Here is an 18,557-nt window from a genome sequence, read left to right as displayed (position 1 = left end):
TTCTTGAGCTTGAACTTGATTTGTTGAACTTGAACTTGATTGCTTGAAGCTTGAAACTTGATTGCTTGAAGCTTGAAACTTGTAGAGAAATTTGCGGTGTTTGATCCACGAGCACTCTCTTGCTTCTTGTTATAACTTCTGGTGTCTTTTTTGAGTTATGAAAACCGTTATTTATAGTTGTGGAAGGGAGGAGTTGTGATAAGAACAAACTCTTTCCGACCAATCAAATTGAAATGTGACATGGCCACATTTGATTGTCCAGAACATGTCACTTGCACATGTGGCACAATTTCATTGGCCTTTTAGTGTGACTTGACATGCCTTGTCATTTTGACACGTGACATGATCCTATTGGCTCTTCCGTTTGACTTGGCGCTCCACGTCATTTGACACGTGGCATCAAACTGGGCCTCTAGGAAGATGTCATCTTGAGCTTAATGAAGTGGGCTCATCACTTTAGCCCAATTAAATGGGCTAGCCCAATGGATTAAGACGTATTTATTTAATTCATATATATTTGATTTATATAATTATTCCAATTATAATAGACATAATATTTTTTTGGGCCAATATTAATTTGAATTTAAAATATAATCCAAATTATTTTATGGATTTAATTTTAAGTAAAATTTATATGCCTACACCCCCTTCTAGATAATGAAATTAAAAGAGCTATCTTCTCGTTCAAACCTTCTAAGTCTCCTGGTCCAAACGGTTTACACCCCTTCTTTTTTCAAAAATATTGGTATCACATAGGGCATTCAGTTAGTAATCTTTGCCATGATATTTTTAACAATCAGGAAATCCCTCCAGAAATTAACAAAACTTTTCTCTGCCTCATTCCCAAAATCCATAATGCCAACAATATTAAAAATTTCAGACCCATTGTCTTGTGCAATACTATCTATAAACTAATCACCAAGATTCTAGTCAACTGTCTTAAGCCTTTCCTAGATCAATTGATCAGTCCATATCAGGCGAGCTTCATGAAAAACAGAAGAGCGTCTGATAATGCTATCATCATCCAAGAAATGATTTCTAAGTTCAACAAACTGAAAGGCAAGCAGGGCCATATGATTCTTAAAATTGACTTAGAAAAGGCTTTTGATCGTTTAGAATGGTCTTTTGTTCGCCACACCCTGGATTACTTTAATTTCCCTCCAAAATTCTTCAATTTATTACTAAATTGCATTTCTTCCAGTAAAATAGCAATCTTAGTCAACATATCTGTTACAAATTACTTTTAACCAAGTAGAGGTATTAGACAAGGTGACCCCATCTCACCCTATATCTTTATCCTCTGCCTAGAAATGCTAACTAGATATATAGAACATCAAGAATTGGGACCCTATATCTTTAGGTTATAAATGTCCAAAAATCTCCCATTTACTATTTGCAGATGACCTTGCACTAATGGCTAGAGCTAATGCTAAATCTTGCCAAGCTATTAAAAATGGTCTTGACCAGTTTTGCTCTCTATCAGGTCAAAGTATCAACACTGCAAAGTCAAAATTATTTTTCTCAAAAAATTGCAACCATAATATTATCAGAGACATTTCCACTATGTTAGGAATTAAGAAAAGTAACAGTTTTGGCACATACCTAGGTTTTCCTATCTTACACCATAGCCCAAAACCTAGGGACAGTCAATTCCTAATTGATAAGATGAGAACTAAACTTGCGTCATGGAAAATGAAATTTTTTAGTTTGGCAGGAAGAGCAACCCTTGCAGCATCATGCTTTAATTCCATCCCAAACTATTACATGTAATACACTCTCCTCCCCAGGAAAACCCTAAAAAAGCTTGATAAAGTCCAAAGGGACTTCATATGGGGTAGAACTATAGAGAGAAGGAAAATTCACATGGTGATTTGGCTCACCATATGCCAAACCAAAAAATATAGTGGATTAGGCATCCATAATGCTCTTAATAAACATCTATGCACTCTAGCTAGCTTAAGCTGGAGACTTCTCACAAATACACTAATTCCATGGGCAAAGCTTATCATCTCTTACTATTGCAATAGTTCCTCTACGAATAGATCCTCCTACATTTGGAAAAGCATTTGCAAAGGGTGAGACATCTACTCCAAGGGCATCATATGGTCCCCCCACCTTCAATCCAATCTTAACCTATGGGAGACCAGTTGAATACCAAATTTTGGTAACCTAAGGAACCTTGCAATAGGCCCCCCTTCGCCTAAGGATATTTCCACAAAAATCAGAGATATCTTCGATGGTTCCAATTGGAATTTAGACCCCTTAACCCTCTCTTTTCCTCCGGATTTATTATCTAATATCACTAAAATAAAAGTCCGTCTTAAGGGTCCCTCAATTGACTTACATATTTGGTCTCTCACCACTAAGAGGGTTTTTACTACTAAATCTTGTTATACGCTTCTGGAATCTCCTAATAATACTAACTTAGACTTCGAGTGGATTTGGAAGTTGGACTGTCCCAATAAAATCAGATTTTTCCTATGGAAATGCCTTCAAAATCGAATCCTTTGCAGAAAATACCTTTCATAGATTGGACTAAACATTGACCCTAATTGTCCCATTTGTAAAAGCCCTTATGAGGAATCAATCGAGCATATCTTCCTAGAATGCAAAGCTGTCAAGAAACTCTGGACCGACCTTCAATGGAGCCACCTTCCTAACAAAAATGGGAAGCATTGGCTTATCCAAATAAAGGACTTCAACTTTCTTCTTAAACATGATTTCCTAAAATAGAACACTTACTTTCCCTTTATCATTTGGCATATCTGGGTTAATAGAAACAGTAATAATCACAATAACACTTCCAACCAAATCAGTGGTTATTAAATCATGCAAAGGGCTATAGAATTTAAATTACTCACGGAAAAAATCCCTATTCACCCTCTCAAATTACTAATAAAAATCAATTGGTTCAAACCCCCTTGGGGTTGGTTCAAACTGAATGTGGATGCCAGTTTTCATAGCTATAACCAAAATTGTGGTTTAGGTGGTGTTTTCAGAAAATTAATTGGTAGCTGGGTAGTTGGTTTTACAAAGCTAACTCATGCAAATGGCTCACTAGCAGCAGAATTGAAAGCTCTACGAGAAGGTCTAAGGACAGCAAAGGAGTGGAATCTCTTCCCACTTGAAATAGAGACAGACTGCTCAGAGGTAATCCAGGCCTGACAATTTGGTAATAAATTATTTAATAAAACTGTTAATGATTGCAGGTCCTTAATGCACCAGCAGAGGGATACTCTCCAGCACACTTTTAGGCAGGGGAATAGGATTGCTCACCAACTGGAAAAAAGGAGCCTAGGAAGGGATAATCATGTTTTTGGAGCAGCAGGAAGAAGTAATGCTCAGAAGACCAGAAAAAAAGTTTTTGTTGAACCACTCTTTGATGTAATAGATTTTGTGAAAAGTGATAGGCTAGATACTACTACCCATGAAAACCTGCTATGCAATGAAGCTTGCCAACTGTTAGCAAGCTTAGGGAATCAATTCCTCCTTCGTAATGCATCTTATGTTAATCATGTACTAGACGTTCCTTAGTTATTAATATATCTATTTCCTGTTTGCTCAAAAAAAAGGTTTGAGTTGTAGGCTTAATGAGTTCTATTGCTCTGATATTATGCATGACGACCAAATTATACATGTCTATTACTATAGATTTGATTATTAACTTGTTGAGCCTGTTGATTCATTTATTTACATATTTTCTTATAGTTACAGTAGGTACTTTTGACTTCTGAGTATGAAGTTTGCACAAAAGGGGGGGGGAGAGGAGGGGCTTGTAGTCTTTGCATTTTTAAAATTGTTGCTGATTTTAAAATAACCACAATAAGAAATCAATGAAATATCAACTCACTTGAAGTAGTCAAATTGAAAAGAAAAAGAAGGAAAACATAGATTACTATAGGTAATTATTCCCTTTCAACCTTTCATCATAGCTCAACTATTAAGTTGCTCACCAACCTATAAAAGAATTTGAGTCCCAAACAGATTTGAATTATGTTGCTTTGTTTGCTCTCCGTTTCCTCAAATTTTTACTTGGATTGATAACATAAGTCCCTTTTTAGTATAAATAATTATGATTTAATTAACTAAAGTTAGATCTTGACAATAATTAAAATAAATACTTCTTATTTAACTTTTTGAATTTTTGCGTTTTCTCATACAAAACTATTGCCCAAAATCATGAATGAGTTTTCTCATACCTGAAGTTTTCTCACACAATGAATTTTTGCGTTTTCTCACAATACCTGAAATTTTTGAATAAAATGAATGAGTTTAAAATAGAATAATAAAAATTGAACAATCAATTTAAACGGATGAATACATTTCAAAATCATATATGCTTGTGTCATTCTGGCTAAAATGAATATAAGGTGGGCTGGGTTCATGGGTTGATAATTCTAAATTGGCTATTGCATAACCCAAAAATTAGATCTATGTTTTTATACAATTAGATTTATAAAAAGAGAGGGTTAATCAAAGTCAATATTAATATTCAATAACAGATCTAGTGCTTTTGTGGCTAGTATTTGATGTGTGGTATCAGGTGAGATTATCTCAAAATAATGATGGAGAAATAAAGGCTTGAAAACGTAAAAGATAGCAATGAATGACAATAAATGATTTTAAGTAATAAATGAGACAAGGTTCACTCGACAAGGGCGAACTTTTTCACTAAGCTTTCTGACAATGATAGATGGTGATACAGTTGAATATTCTGATTCTTCTTAGATCGGGAGAGAAGAGTAAAAAAATAGGGAGTGTAAAGTTATTCTTTGTATGTATTCAATAAAGAGCGAATCTTCCACAGAGAATGTCAATGATATTCTTTAAAAAAATGCTCTCTATATAATTAGATCTCTTCCTATTTATAAGAGCATATGTGCCACAAAACCATAGATAGTACAACAGAAAGGAATATGCACTGGAATATTCTTCTGGGGAATCTAAATCCTAAAACTAGTTGTTACTACGTGCCGAAGACGGATGCTCGTTCTCGTCCTCATTTTCCATTAAACCACCTCGACGATAAATTGTCTTCTTCACATGACCTCGACCTTTTGGGGTCAGGTTGATACGTCACAGTCTTCAAAGATTTTACCACCATTGACTAGGTCAAATGCATGACATTAATTTTTTTGCCCATACAGTTAGTCACTTCGCTTGCCGAAGTCATCCTCGTGGACATGCTTGATAAGTGGATAATAGTGGTCGCGTTCATTGTTAGAGGCAGATAACGTGGTGTTTTGAGTGTCACATATTTCGAGCTCTTAATTTTTCTAGGTGACTTCTGGTGAGAGCCTGACATGGATGGGATATGATATCATTTATCATGATGACGCATGTTCTTGATATGTCGCGTCAAGACACTCGCGACTTTTAGATTGTTCTTCCGTTTTGATTTTGGCTACCTTTAAGATGAGCCGTTTCAATTTCAAGGTTCCTCCACTATAAAGAGGGGGATGATCACCGTTATTTCAACTTTACCATCACTATTGTTTGAATTGCTTTTACTTTCTTTTAGTTTACTTCTCTACTTTATCATTCTCTAAAGTTTCCTCCCATTTTCTCAACTCATTTGCCCCATAAATTTCTTCAAACTTTACAACCATGTCTAACTTTCCTTCTGATACTCCTGGTGGTGAGGTTTCTAGTGTGAACGAGGATATTCCGACTACCTTGTTGGTTGTTGCAGCCTCCGTTCGCGGAGGAGACAACATCTCTGCCATTTTGAAGTGGAGGCTCTTCTGCAAAATTATTCCCTGCAACCCCAATGCGAAGCCGGATTTGAAATGGTAGCCAGAGGCGGTGGCTGAGGTTTTCCGATCCTCTCTAACATCCTAACATTTAGCGAAATTCAAGGATAAGTACGCCTCCATAATCGAGTGTAGCTCGTACCCGCTAATGACGATGAAGTGTACACTCACCATCCTAGGTATTGTGCTCTTTTTGCCTACCCCTTTACTATTGTCTATTCACTTCCTTTTCCCCCTTTGGTGGAGGAATTTTGCCGCTTATACCGGGTCTGTCATGCTCAACTCGCTCCCTTTATTTACAAAGTGATCAAGATGTTGTCCAAGTTTGTTGGGCTGGCTGACGTTGGAACTTAGTGCATCTATTTATGCCTAACTTTTATTTGGGCATGATATTGAACATTCGGCATTGTGGAAGCAAATCCCTGGTTGTCAGGATGGACGACAAGGGTAGTCGGCAATTTTGGCTCAACCTTTTTTTTATCAAGACTGAGACTGTCGTGGTCGATGTCGCGGATTTCCTTGAAGCCTGGATCTATAGTTATAAGTACCCACAATTGCTTTTGTCCTTTCATGTAATCACATAATTTGAGTTCGTGAGCTAATCCTTCTTGTTTTGTAGCAACTGCTCGGCCTCTTCAGTTGGTGATGTACCTTGCTGATTGCGTTAGACATGTCCTTCCTTTCACTGCAGGGATTTGATTTGTCAAGCTTCTGGTAGAAGTTCAAACCGGCTCTCCATCCAAAAGGTAATGTTGGTACGTTGTCTTTAGATGGGGTGGTGTTTTCGCTCGTTAATTTTGCTGTGATCATTTTTATACTTTTTTCTAGGTTCTATCAAGGAAATTACTAAAAGGAACGTAGATCTGATGCCTTCCTTTAGGAGAAAGAGGGATGCTGTTTCCTCTACTCCCGCCACCATCATGACTATTGCGCCCGTTCCTCCCTTGGTTCTGTCCTATGTTGAGGATGAGGAGATTTCTCTGTGTAGCACGGACTTGAGACCCCAGAAGAGGAATGTTATAGATGTGGGAGCCGGTGTACCAGTGTGAGTCGGCTTATTTGAGCATGAGGCGTGGTGCAAAAGAAGGCGTTCGAGCGGCATCCGAGGTGCCTAGGTTGGAAGAAATCGGAGTTGTTGTTTCTTCGCGGACCGAAGAGGAAGAGGTCGCTATGAATGCCCCTGATGATGGTCATGCGCATTCCGGGTGCGAGGAGGTTCTGTCCTCCAAACTAACTCAGGAAGCTTCCCCTGCTGACAAGGGGAATAACAAGATGCTTGCCGAGAAGGATGATGAGCGAGCTGAACTTTTTGACGATGAGTCCGACTCTGACCTCGATCCCGAAGATCACAAGATGATTGACTGCGAGACGACTTAGATTGAGGTTAGATTATAGGGGGACAAGGACCATCATGATCCTAGTGAATCAGATTTAGTTATGAACATTGAGGATGTGATTCAGGCCTTTGGCCCCTTCTTTACTAACGCCGAGTATAGAAATCTCAGGAAGCTGAGTGATAGTACCCTTTCCAAGAGCATCGCGACCTCTCTCTCAAGGTAAATCATTTCCCTCATCTTTCTCGTTCTCCCTTTCTTTTTGCTTTGATTTGCTTCTAGATCTCACCTTGCTTACTCTTTTCCTTTTTGTGCAACCGGCTATCCTGGAAAATAAGAGTGTGCGAAGAGAGAGGAGGCAAAAGGAGTTCTACCAAAAAATGCGGTCAAAGTATGAGGAGTAGCGGGGGCGATATAAGGAGGTCGAGAAACGGCTTCGTGAGGGGGGGGTGATGTTCCTGCCCTAAGGGAGGAGCTGAGAAAGAAAGATGAAGAGTTGCTCGCGTCTGTGGAGTGGCTCAGTGCTCTCGAAGCGGCATTGATAAGAAAAGAGGAGGGGCTCGAGCTGAGAAGGGGCGTAGAAGCCCATTGACGCGACCTTCAGAGCCGGGTTGATCAACTGCAGGGTAGGTTGAATGAGTGCTAGTTCAAAATGGAGGGGCTTAGGGGAGAGGTGGCTGGTGAGCAACAGCGGCTTGAGGAGGCGGAGTCCTCCCGGATGGAAAATCGAAAAAGAGCCGCTCTTTTAGAATTGGAATACAGAAGCCTTCGTGCCTACCGAGACAATGTTAGGTCGACGACTGAAGCTAAGGAGGCCAAGCATGAGGAGAAAATTGGCGAACTGGGGAAAGAGAACGTCGATCTTCTTGAGCGGGTTTCTACTGTGGACGGTGAGAATTCCAGACTGCTCGAACGGCCCTCTACTTCCCATGCCTCTGAGTTTCGGCCATTCCTCGAGAGCAGTACGAGGAGTGGATCCTTGCCGAAGCTCGAGTAGAGGTAGTTCGATAGCCATGGAGGGGGACCAAGCTAAAGCTCAAGAAGCTCGTTTGGCCTGTGGCTATGACATAGACACACCTCAGCCTGATGCTAAGGAAGATGATAAAAGAGGCTTCGACCAACTCGAAGACAGTGCCTAGTGCGACTCTACTTACAACTAAGGCGGGGATGATGGATATCAGGCGGTGACAGTTATTAGACGTTCCACCCTTGTTTTTTGGCTTTTATACTATGTATTTTTTACTTTTTCTTTTTGTTGGCGTCTTCGTGCGCCTTTGTAAAGACTCTTTATATATATATCAAAGTTGGTTTTTGTTTTATATGCACCTTTGCATGTTTTGTTTCTGTACTTCTGTGCTTTGCTTTTGTGCTTCCTTTGTAATTCTGTGTAGGGATGAGTGGCCATGGACCGTGGAGTTTTTGTTAGAATTAGTCGAATGTCATCTTTTTAGTTAAAGCGTGGCCTGGGGCCAAAGAGTTATGTTCGAGCTAGTCGAACATTCCTCTTAGTTGAGAGATGGCCGAGGGAATAAAGGTTTTGTTCGAGCTAGTCGGACAATCCTCTTAGTTGAGAGATGGTCGAGGGACGAAGGGTTTTGTTCAAGTTGGTCAAGCATACCTTTTAGTTATGACATGGTCGAGGGCCGATGGGTGTTATTAGAGCTAGTCGAACGTATCCCTAAGTTGAGATATGGCCAAGGTCCGATGAGTGTTGTTCGAGCTAGTAGAATGTATCTCTAAGTTGAGAGACTTAGGAGAACAATTTCAATGAACATGTATATCATTTATTTCAATCAACATCGCATCGATTACGTCATTTCCTCCTGAGGTGTTTTGGAGAAAATTACAAGTTTTGGGTTCTGGCTGGCGTTCCGGTCCTAGTATATCTAGTCCCTTCATTGCTCGACTTAGAGATTATAGAGGAGTTGGGTAATGAAATATGTCTGTTCTCATTTTCTCCAATTTGAAATGTCCCATTCACCGCCTCGTTAAAAACCTCCTCAAGAAAACCCTATTGGGACAAAACTCAAGTGAGGAAAAAAGAGAACGACTTATGGGCACTCCTTGTTTCTTAGAAATTGAAGTACTTGAGGTGGCTGATGTTCCAATTGTTTTGTCAGAGCTTTCTTCCAATGTCTATAGTTGGAATGAACCCTTGTCTGCCTTGCTTATGATTTTGTACGGTCTGTCCTAGTTGGCTCCTAATTTGCCTTCTCGGGTGTCTCTTCTTGCTTGAGTCTTGGCTTTGAGCACATCATCCCCGATCTTGAGTAAACGTACTTTGGACTTCCTGTTGTAGTAGAATTCTGCTTGTTGTTTCTGTGAATCCATTTTTATATACGCCATGTTTCTTTGCTCCTCAACTACGTCGAGGTCCTGTCTTCTTTTCTCGTCCTTATCGTTGCCGCTCTCGTTGGTGTATCTTAGGCTGGGTTCTCCCACTTAAACAGGTATGACTACTTCAGTCCCATAGACTAAGGAGTAAGGTGTTTCTCCTGTGCTTGTTTTTGGGGTCATCCTATTTTCCCACAATAATCATGGGAGTGTCTCCCGCCACAGTCCCTTAGCGTCTTCGAGTCTCTTCTTCATGATATTCAAGATCGACTTGTTGGAGGATTCTCCTTGCCTGTTGCCAGCTGGGTGGTAAGGGGTTAGAGTATCATTTTAATGTGCCATTTTTCAAAAAACTTGGTGGTTTTTCTTTCCGTGAACTGGGTTCCATTGTCGCAGCTTATTTCATTAGGTAGGCCAAATCGGCAAATGATGTTCTTCCATATGAAGGTGATTACCTCTTGCTCAAGAAATTTGGGCGAATGTGCATGCTTCTTCCCATTTAGAGAAGTAGTCAATCAAAACTAAAAGGAACTTAACATTACCTTGCCCTGGCGGAAACGATCCCACGATGTCCTTTCCCCACTTAATGAATGATCATAGAGAGGTGAATGAAGGTGTTTGCCTGCTTGGTAGATTATTGGAGCATATTTCTGGCACTGTTCGCATTTCTTTACGAATTCCAGGGCATCTTTCATTATGGTAGGACCATAGTATCCATCCTGTATGAGGCATCTGACCAGTGCACAATCACCAGAATGACTACCACAGTGGCCTTCGTGGATTTCCTCGAGGATGCATTGAGTTTGATTGGGGCCCAAACATTTTGCCAATAGGCCACCGTACATCTTTTTATACAATTCATTGTGGAGGATGTTGTACCTCACCGCTTGCATTTACAACTTCCTGGCTTCTTTTTTGTCGTTTAGGAGGACACCATCCTGCAAGTAGCTTATAGTACAATTGTGCTAGTCCCAGGTTAAGTTTATAGATTTTACCTCGACATGATCTAAGGCTGAGCTGAGGAGATGTACTACGTTTTTTAATCCAGGAGTTATGTTTTTGGTTGCGCCGACCAATTTCGTGAGGCCATCCTCCTCGACGTTCTGAGTTCGTGGAATTTGGCCGAGTCGGCATTTATCAAATTTGGGCAACAATATGCATATCTCGTTCGGGTACTTCTGTAACCTTTGTTCTTTGATCTGGAAAGTCCCGGTTACTTGGTTGACGATGATTTGGGATTCGCAGTGCATCCATAGACGCCTCGCCCAATATTCGAGTGCTAGCCTCAGTTCTGCAATCATGGCCTCATACTTGGCCTTGTTGTTAGTCATATTTGGGAACCTTATAGATTGGCGAATGTCTTCACTAGTGGGGACTTCGAGCACGAGTCCCCGTCTGGACCCGCATGTGTTGGATGCGTCATCATGTGAAAGATCCAAAGGTCCTGCGCCAGGTGAGAAGTTTGAGTGGCTTCCTTCTCAGCCTCAGTCTTCACCTTGGCACTGAAGTCCGCGACGAAGTTGGCGAGGCCCGACAGATCGGGCTTGTGCAGTATGCTACTTAAAGGGGATGCAGTGACGACCGAGATCGGATGGCACAAAAAGTATGGCCTGAGCTTTCTCAAAGCTACGACAAGGTCCAGGCCCTATTTCTCGAGGTGAGATACCTCGTCTCAGTGTCGATAAGTTTTTTATTGATATAATAAATTAGATATTGCGTTCCTTTATCTTCTCGAACTAGGACTGCACTTACTGCTACTTCTGAAATAGCAAGGTAGATGAGGAGATGTTCCCCGAGCTCGGGCTTTGAGAGTAAGGGTGGCGATGATAGGTATTCCTTGAGTTCCTTTAGTACTTGTATACATTCAGGCGTCTATTAGAGGCCATTATCCTGTTTGAGTATGTTGAAGAACTTGTGACACCTGTCAGATGACCTCGAAATGAATCCGGACAATTATTCGACCCATCAGTCTTTGGACTTGTTTCTTTATGGTTAGATGTTCCAATATCCCATAAATAGCTTTGATCTAATCTTGGTTGACTTTGATTCTGTGTTGTGATACCAGGAAACCTAAAAACTTACCCAAAGTTACACCAAATACGCACTTCACGGGGTTTAATTTCATCCTGTATTTCCTCAATATCTCGAATGCTTCCTTCAGATGGTCGATGTGATCCTCGTCCCTCAAGGATTTAACCAACATGTCATCGATGTATACCTCCATGGTCTTTGAACATTTTCGTGAATTGCCTTTGATAGGTATCCCCCGCACTCTTCAACCCGAATGGCATGACCCTGAAGCAGTATGTTCCCCGATGAGTGATAAATGTGGTTTTCTCCTGGTCGTCTTCATCCATGAGTATCTGGTTGTAGCCTAAGTAGGCATCCAGAAAGCTCAGGAGCTCATGTCCCTATGTGGCGTCGATGAGCTGATCGATGTGTGGTAATGTGAATGAATCCTTTGGACATTCTTTGCTCAAATCGATGAAGTCTACGCACATCCTCCATTTCTCGTTTTTTGACCATTACCACATTAGCAATCCACTTGGGGTACTTCAACTTCCTAATAGAGCCATTGGCCAACAACTTCTCCATTTCCTCGTGGATGGCCTCGTTGATGATGGGGTTGAACTTTTGTCGAACTTGCCTTACTGGGGGGTAGTAAGGGTTGACATTTAACCTGTGATGCCTGGAATATTTGCACAGCTAAATGCAAATAAATCTGTGTTAGCTATTAAGAACTGACTAAATTTACCTAGGTTTTTAAGTTTGAAACTGATGTAGGTCTTTTTACTGGGGTCGCTTTGATCTAGCTAAATAAGATCGAGGTCCTCTATGGTCGATCCTATAGCTTCGATAGTTTATGGGTCCATAATGGTGTTCTTGGCTTCGACCTGTAGAGACCTCGACCCCGCTAGTTGCTATGCCTGCTTTTCTTGTTCTTTCTTTTGTTGAGTGGTTGTGTTGTCCAGGGCAATCCGATAGTATTCTGGGGATATGCGTTATTCTCCCCGTATGCTAAATATTCCCCAGAGGGTCGGGAACTTGATCACTTGGTACAAGCTGGAGGGGACTACCCTCATGTGGTGTATCCATGGTCGATCTATGATGGCATTGTATCATGTGTCCTCATCCATGCAGTGGAACATGCTCTCCAACTTTACCCCACCGGTGAGGACGCTAAGTATAATCTCGCCGAAGTTCGTTCAACTGCATTGTTAAAATCGGTTAGCGTGATGCAACGCGATACTATCTTATCCTCGAGTCGCATCTGTGTGAGGACTGGAGGATGGATGATACACACTCCGCTTCCATGATCCACCATAATTCTCCAAACATCAGTATCAAAAATTCGTAAAGTAATGACAAGTGCATCATTGTGATGGAAAGTCAAACCATCAGCGTCTGACTCATCGAAAATGATACTCTCTTTGAGGCCGTCATACTGTTTGTGGGTGATCGATCTCTTGAGTTTATGAGTGGCGGTGAACTTGATGCCGTTTATGGAGGCATCGTTGCTGCCTCCAATAATCATGTTGATGGTGCGAGCCGGAGAGGGTGGCTTTGGCGGGCCTGGGCATTCTCGACCTTTTGCTAAGGTGTTCCTTCCTTTGTCACTAAGAAACTCTTTAAGGTGTCTTTATTGCAGCAGGTTCACCACTTCTAACCTTTAAGCGTGGCAGTCTTCCGTCTTGTGCCCACGGTTTAGTGTAAGTTACAGAAGGCATCCCACTTCCTGGTGCTTGGGTCGGACCTAATCTTTGGGGGCCGATTCACCTTAGTTCCTAGCTTCTCGAGTGCGTAGACCGCCTCTATAGGTGACACGCAAAAGTTATGAGTAGATAGTAAGGTGCCATAGCTCGATCTTCTGTGGATGCCGTCTTCACTGCGGAAGTTGGGGATGGGTGCCCTGATATAAGGTTGATGCCAATCTCTGCTTAATTGAGGCATTGGAGGGTGTCTCCTTGCATTTTCCCTGCGTTCCCTCCTAGGTTCGGATTGTACTGAGGTGAGTCGTCGGGTCGGCCCATTAAGGTCTTCGTCTTATTCCCTGAGCTCGACATAATAGGCATTGTGGATCTCGTCCTAGGTAGCCAGCGGGTACGTTATCAATCGGCTCAGTGGATTTTTGGTTGCCTTTGATCCTTCTTTGTTCAGCCCGTTTTTGGAAGGCTGCCACGACCATTCCCTCGAGACATTTGGTAAGGTCATCCTCACCCTGTTGAATCAGGCTAAGAAATCCCTCAGTCCTTCCCCTGGGGATTGTCTGATGGCGAAAATATCATTTACTCTTGTTTTAGCTTTCCTAGCCCCAACATGCGTGTTCACGAACATGTCCGACATCTCTTTGAATGTGTCACGACCCAAACTGGAGGGTCATGACTAGCACCCGGACCATACTTGCCGAGCACCAACATACATTTTATCTAACCTTCCTTATTATCTTTAAGGGTCGAAGGGATCAATATAAATGGTAGACATGGATCATGAACAACAAATAATGAAAGATAATGGCATGAACATGCATAATATGGGATGACCAGACAGTTAAGAAACTATATATAAGGTACGAGCTACCACGCTGCCGTGAAAAACCATACAACAAAAATCAGTCGACAAGGCATACTAAACTATACATGAGTCGACACTTGTCTATGAGCCTCTAAAGGAACATAAGTTCTGCAACATTGCCAGAACAGGGCCCCGACATACCCATAATGTCTATAACAAAAATGCATACCAAGACCACGACAAGTCCGGAGAAGGGATCTCGCTAATAACCGCTGAATTGGGCAGCCTACTTTGCTGGGGGGATGCTCTACCCATCTATTAGGACCTGGCCGTAATAGGCTCAGTAAAAACGTACCCGGCCATTATAAGGTTTGGTATAATCGTACCCGGCCACGTAAAGCTCGGTAAAACCCTACTGATCAGTGGTTGCACAATAGGTGCCGTACCCGGCTGTCTATAACATGGCTCGGTAGAGTAAAATAGATACATATATATAATGCATGTTGGACTCATTGGAATAATATTCTGAACCTTTCGAAGTGACGTAAGGTCGGTATCCTCGGTACACGTTATTAGGACTAACTCTTCATCATGAATCTTATAAGAATCAGGAAGTACTAACAACATTGATAATATAAGAATAAGAGAAGCAACATCAACATCAATCGCTCCATATGAAGGGAAACAATGTAAGGACTGCTAGCTTCTAAGAGTAGAGTATCTTTAGAAGATCGTTCATTACATTATGTACAATCAAAGTCGTGCAAAAGAACGAAAGGGATAGCCTCACATACCTTGTATATACTTCCCAACCTGAAGCTATGCAAATGTCACGATTCCTTAGTCTACAATAAGAGAAATGATATTATTGTTATCGTTTAAGCGTCGTAACTATTATATATCGATCGCAACCTATTTTACGATGAAGTGAACAATACCTCCCCTATATATATGACTTCCCACAAGTCGAAACAATCACCAAATAGCCCAAACAACATCAATAATAATCATATTGAGCCTCCAAAAATAGTCCACCAACAAACAACATTACAACCAAGCTTTTCGATATATATTTCACAAGTTCTAGCTTCAATGACTTAGCCGCAAATTGGATAATCTTAAATACATATAAAGTAAGAGGTTCCTTACATTCAAACAGAAAGAAAAACTCCAATTTGACCTTAATTGTCCACGAAATATCCCTCCAATGCTGCCACAAGAACAATGAAGCGAAACTAGCAATCAATTAGGGTTTACCGGCACTAGAATCACTTTAGAAGATTTGAAATCACCTAGGATTTATATTAAAAACTTTAGGGAGTATTTACAGAATATAAACCCCTTAAAACAACCTCCCACACAAGCTGGAACAATACAAAAATGAGCAACAATAAGAAGAACAAGAAACTTACTAGCGCCACGGGATTCCCGACACTTGATTTGTGTTGTTTGTCCTTTGTTTGGGTCTTGGATCATGAGAAAAACTTGAGAGAATGTTTTTAGGCTTCTAAGGTCTGAATAAACTAAAAAATAATGACTTAAAACGGGGTTGAAGCATATTATATCTATCCATATGTCTTAAACCGCCTATGTGGGCCCCATAGAGAGCTGTTTGGTGCAGTATCACGAAAATGCAGAATATCTCTATACTCCGATATCGTATTGATGAACAGTTAAATGCATTGGAAACTAAACTCATAGATCTTCATTTTGGTGGGTAGATCACCCCATAATTCTAAGTAAATTAGGAGAAAAGGTTAGTAACATTTGACCTCAAGTTTAAGTAAAATTATGAACGTAAGTTGTGACAACTTTTGTCGACTTTTGTTTCATGACTTGTTTGACTTCAAGACTTATGATATGGATATTATATGATTCAAGTACCTTAAAACACGACCTCAGAGTATATTAAGAACCTCTAGGTTTACCCAAAATATGGGTTACAACATACTTGATTCGTTTAACTTCTAATACTTATTTACCACCCTTATACATCCTTGTATCATATAAGACCAATAGGATTAACTTCTTATCATCTTAATGATAATCTCTTTATGGATTTACGTTGACTACCTTACGGCATTAACTAACATATGTGAATATGGGTTGTAACAGAATGTTTCTATGGAATAGGTCGGCGGCGATGAATACTATGTCAATGCCACTCCTGTGAGGGTTTCACCAAAAATTTTCAACAAGGAGACCTGTTCTTTGGTGAGGTAGTTGCCTTTCAAGGCGGTGACATAGTGGGTGACATGGTCCTCGGGATCAGTTGTTGTGTCGTAGATTATGAGGTACTGGGGCATTTTGAATGTTTTTGGTATGGTATGAGAAGCCGTTTCTTCCCTGTATAGCTATTCTACGAAGCTGCCGGTGTGTCTTTTTTATAACAATTTAGGGGCACTTGGTATCTTGTCTACCCATTCTTGGTGCTCTTTCATCTGTTCCTTGAGCGCCCTGTTCTCGTTCTACATTTCTTCCATTCTCTTTAACACGGTGGCGAGACGATGTCACTTGCACTATCAACAATTGTATGGGTATTACCTAAAGTAGGAGGGTTCAGTTGGCAATCTTGTTTGTTCCTACATTGTGCTGCATGGATCCTTAGGGTTCCACATCGTGAAAGGGGCCTTCTTGCTCATCACGCTGACAAAAGTGCCAGTTAGCCAAGCCTACAGGAGTTTCTTCATAGCGGGTAGTACGCCTTCTTCCGCAGACATGGAAGCCTCTTTTCGTTTGGTATGGTTGTGCAATAGAAGGGCGTCGTCGACTTCCCTAACCTGGGGATGTCGTGGGGGTTAATTCTTCATCTTGAGTTTCATACCCTTCGTCGATGGCGCTCATTAGGTTGAGTGGGACGTTGTCCGCTGCTCTTATTCCCTTTCCTTGGTTACCTTCCAAGAAATTCTTGCATACAAAGAGAGAAATGATAGATTTACAGTAAGTTTAAGTTAACAAGTCACAAAAGTTGAATGAGACAACGCCAAACCATATAACACAAAAATTAGATATGCGTTTTTATACAGTTAGATTTATAGAAAGAGAGGGTTAATCAAACTTAATATTAATGTTCAATAACATATATAATGCTTTTATGGCGTGTATTTAATGTGTGGTAACAGGTGAGATTATCACAAAACAACGATGGAGCAATAAAGACTTGAAAACATAAAAGATAGCAATGAATGATAATAAATGTCTTTTAAGTAATAAATGAGACAAGGTTCACCCGACAAGGGTGAAGTTTTTCACTAAGCTTTATGACAATGATAGATGGTGATAAGCAGTTGAATATTTTGATTCTTCTTGGATCGGGAGAGAATGATCAAAGAAAGGGAGTGTAAAGTTATGCTTTGTATGTAGTCAATAAAGAGCGAATCTTCCACAAAAAATGTCAATGATATTCTTTACAAAAAATGTTCGATCCCTCTTTAGAACTAGATCTCTTCCTATTTATAAGAGTACATGGGCCACAAAACCCTAGTTAGTACAACAAAAAGGAATATTCACTAGAATATTCTTCTAGGGAATCTAAATCCTAAAACTAGCGGTTACTGCGTGCCGAAGTTGGATGCTCGTCGTCGTTTTGCATTAAACCACCTCTACCTCGATGATAATTTATCTTTTTTTAAATGACCTCGGCCTTTTGGGATCAGGTTGATATGTCATAGTGTTGACACATCACAATCTTCAAAGACTTTATCATTATTGACCAGGTCAAATGCATGACATGAAGTTTTTCGCTCATACAACTCTAAAAATGGTCGAGTTTTGTTTTTGGCTTCAAACATTACATGCCACATCGTTATATTGTTAACGACAATATACTTTTCAATAAAAATATATTTGATGTGATATAGAAATACTAGAAGAATTTTTTTGTTATAAAATTTTAAAAAAATGACTTTATTACATCATTTTTATTAGCTGAATGATCACATAAGTAATTAACTACTCTTTTGGATAATTAAAGAAAGTAAGAAGTGGACCCTAATTTTTATTAGTCATGTTTTAATGGGTGAAGTATGCAAATAGCCCTCAAAGTGGATGGTCTTGAATTTTTGTCCCTGCTTGTCACATAGGCAGAACTTCAAATTTAACAAGTATTGCCATATGGCATTTTCATATATACCTACTTTTGAGGCCACCATTGAAGTTATATTCGTATTGTATAAAATTTTGAAAAGTGTACTCATTCGGATCTGAAGTATTTCAATCACTTCAATGCAACTTCAGAAATTAAATTTGAAATTTTTTACATCTTTTAAATGCAACTTTAGAAATTCAAATGTGAAGCAGTTTAGTCTCTTCAATGCAACTTCAGAAATTCGAATCTTAATTAGTTCAATCTATTGAATCCAACTTCAGATTTCAAATCTTAAGTTCTGAAACATAAACTTGTTCTTCGAATTTCAACAATACAATACACGATTCAATGCCCAAATCTACTCCAAATGAGCTCAAATTTGAAACATAACTTTCAAATATCATAAAGAACAAATCTCAATCATCAAATTGTCAAAACAACAACAAATTTAATAAACCTATTTTGCAACTAAGAAGAAGAAGAAGAAGAAATTATAAGCACAAAGAAGAAGAGAATAGCAGTAAGAAGAAGAGAAAA

Source organism: Nicotiana sylvestris, chromosome 8 (assembly GCF_000393655.2).
Source record: "Nicotiana sylvestris chromosome 8, ASM39365v2, whole genome shotgun sequence".
NCBI classification, from domain to species: Eukaryota; Viridiplantae; Streptophyta; class Magnoliopsida; order Solanales; family Solanaceae; genus Nicotiana; species Nicotiana sylvestris.
The sequence above is the reverse complement of the archived record's forward strand: the minus strand, read 5'-3'. Positions refer to the sequence as shown.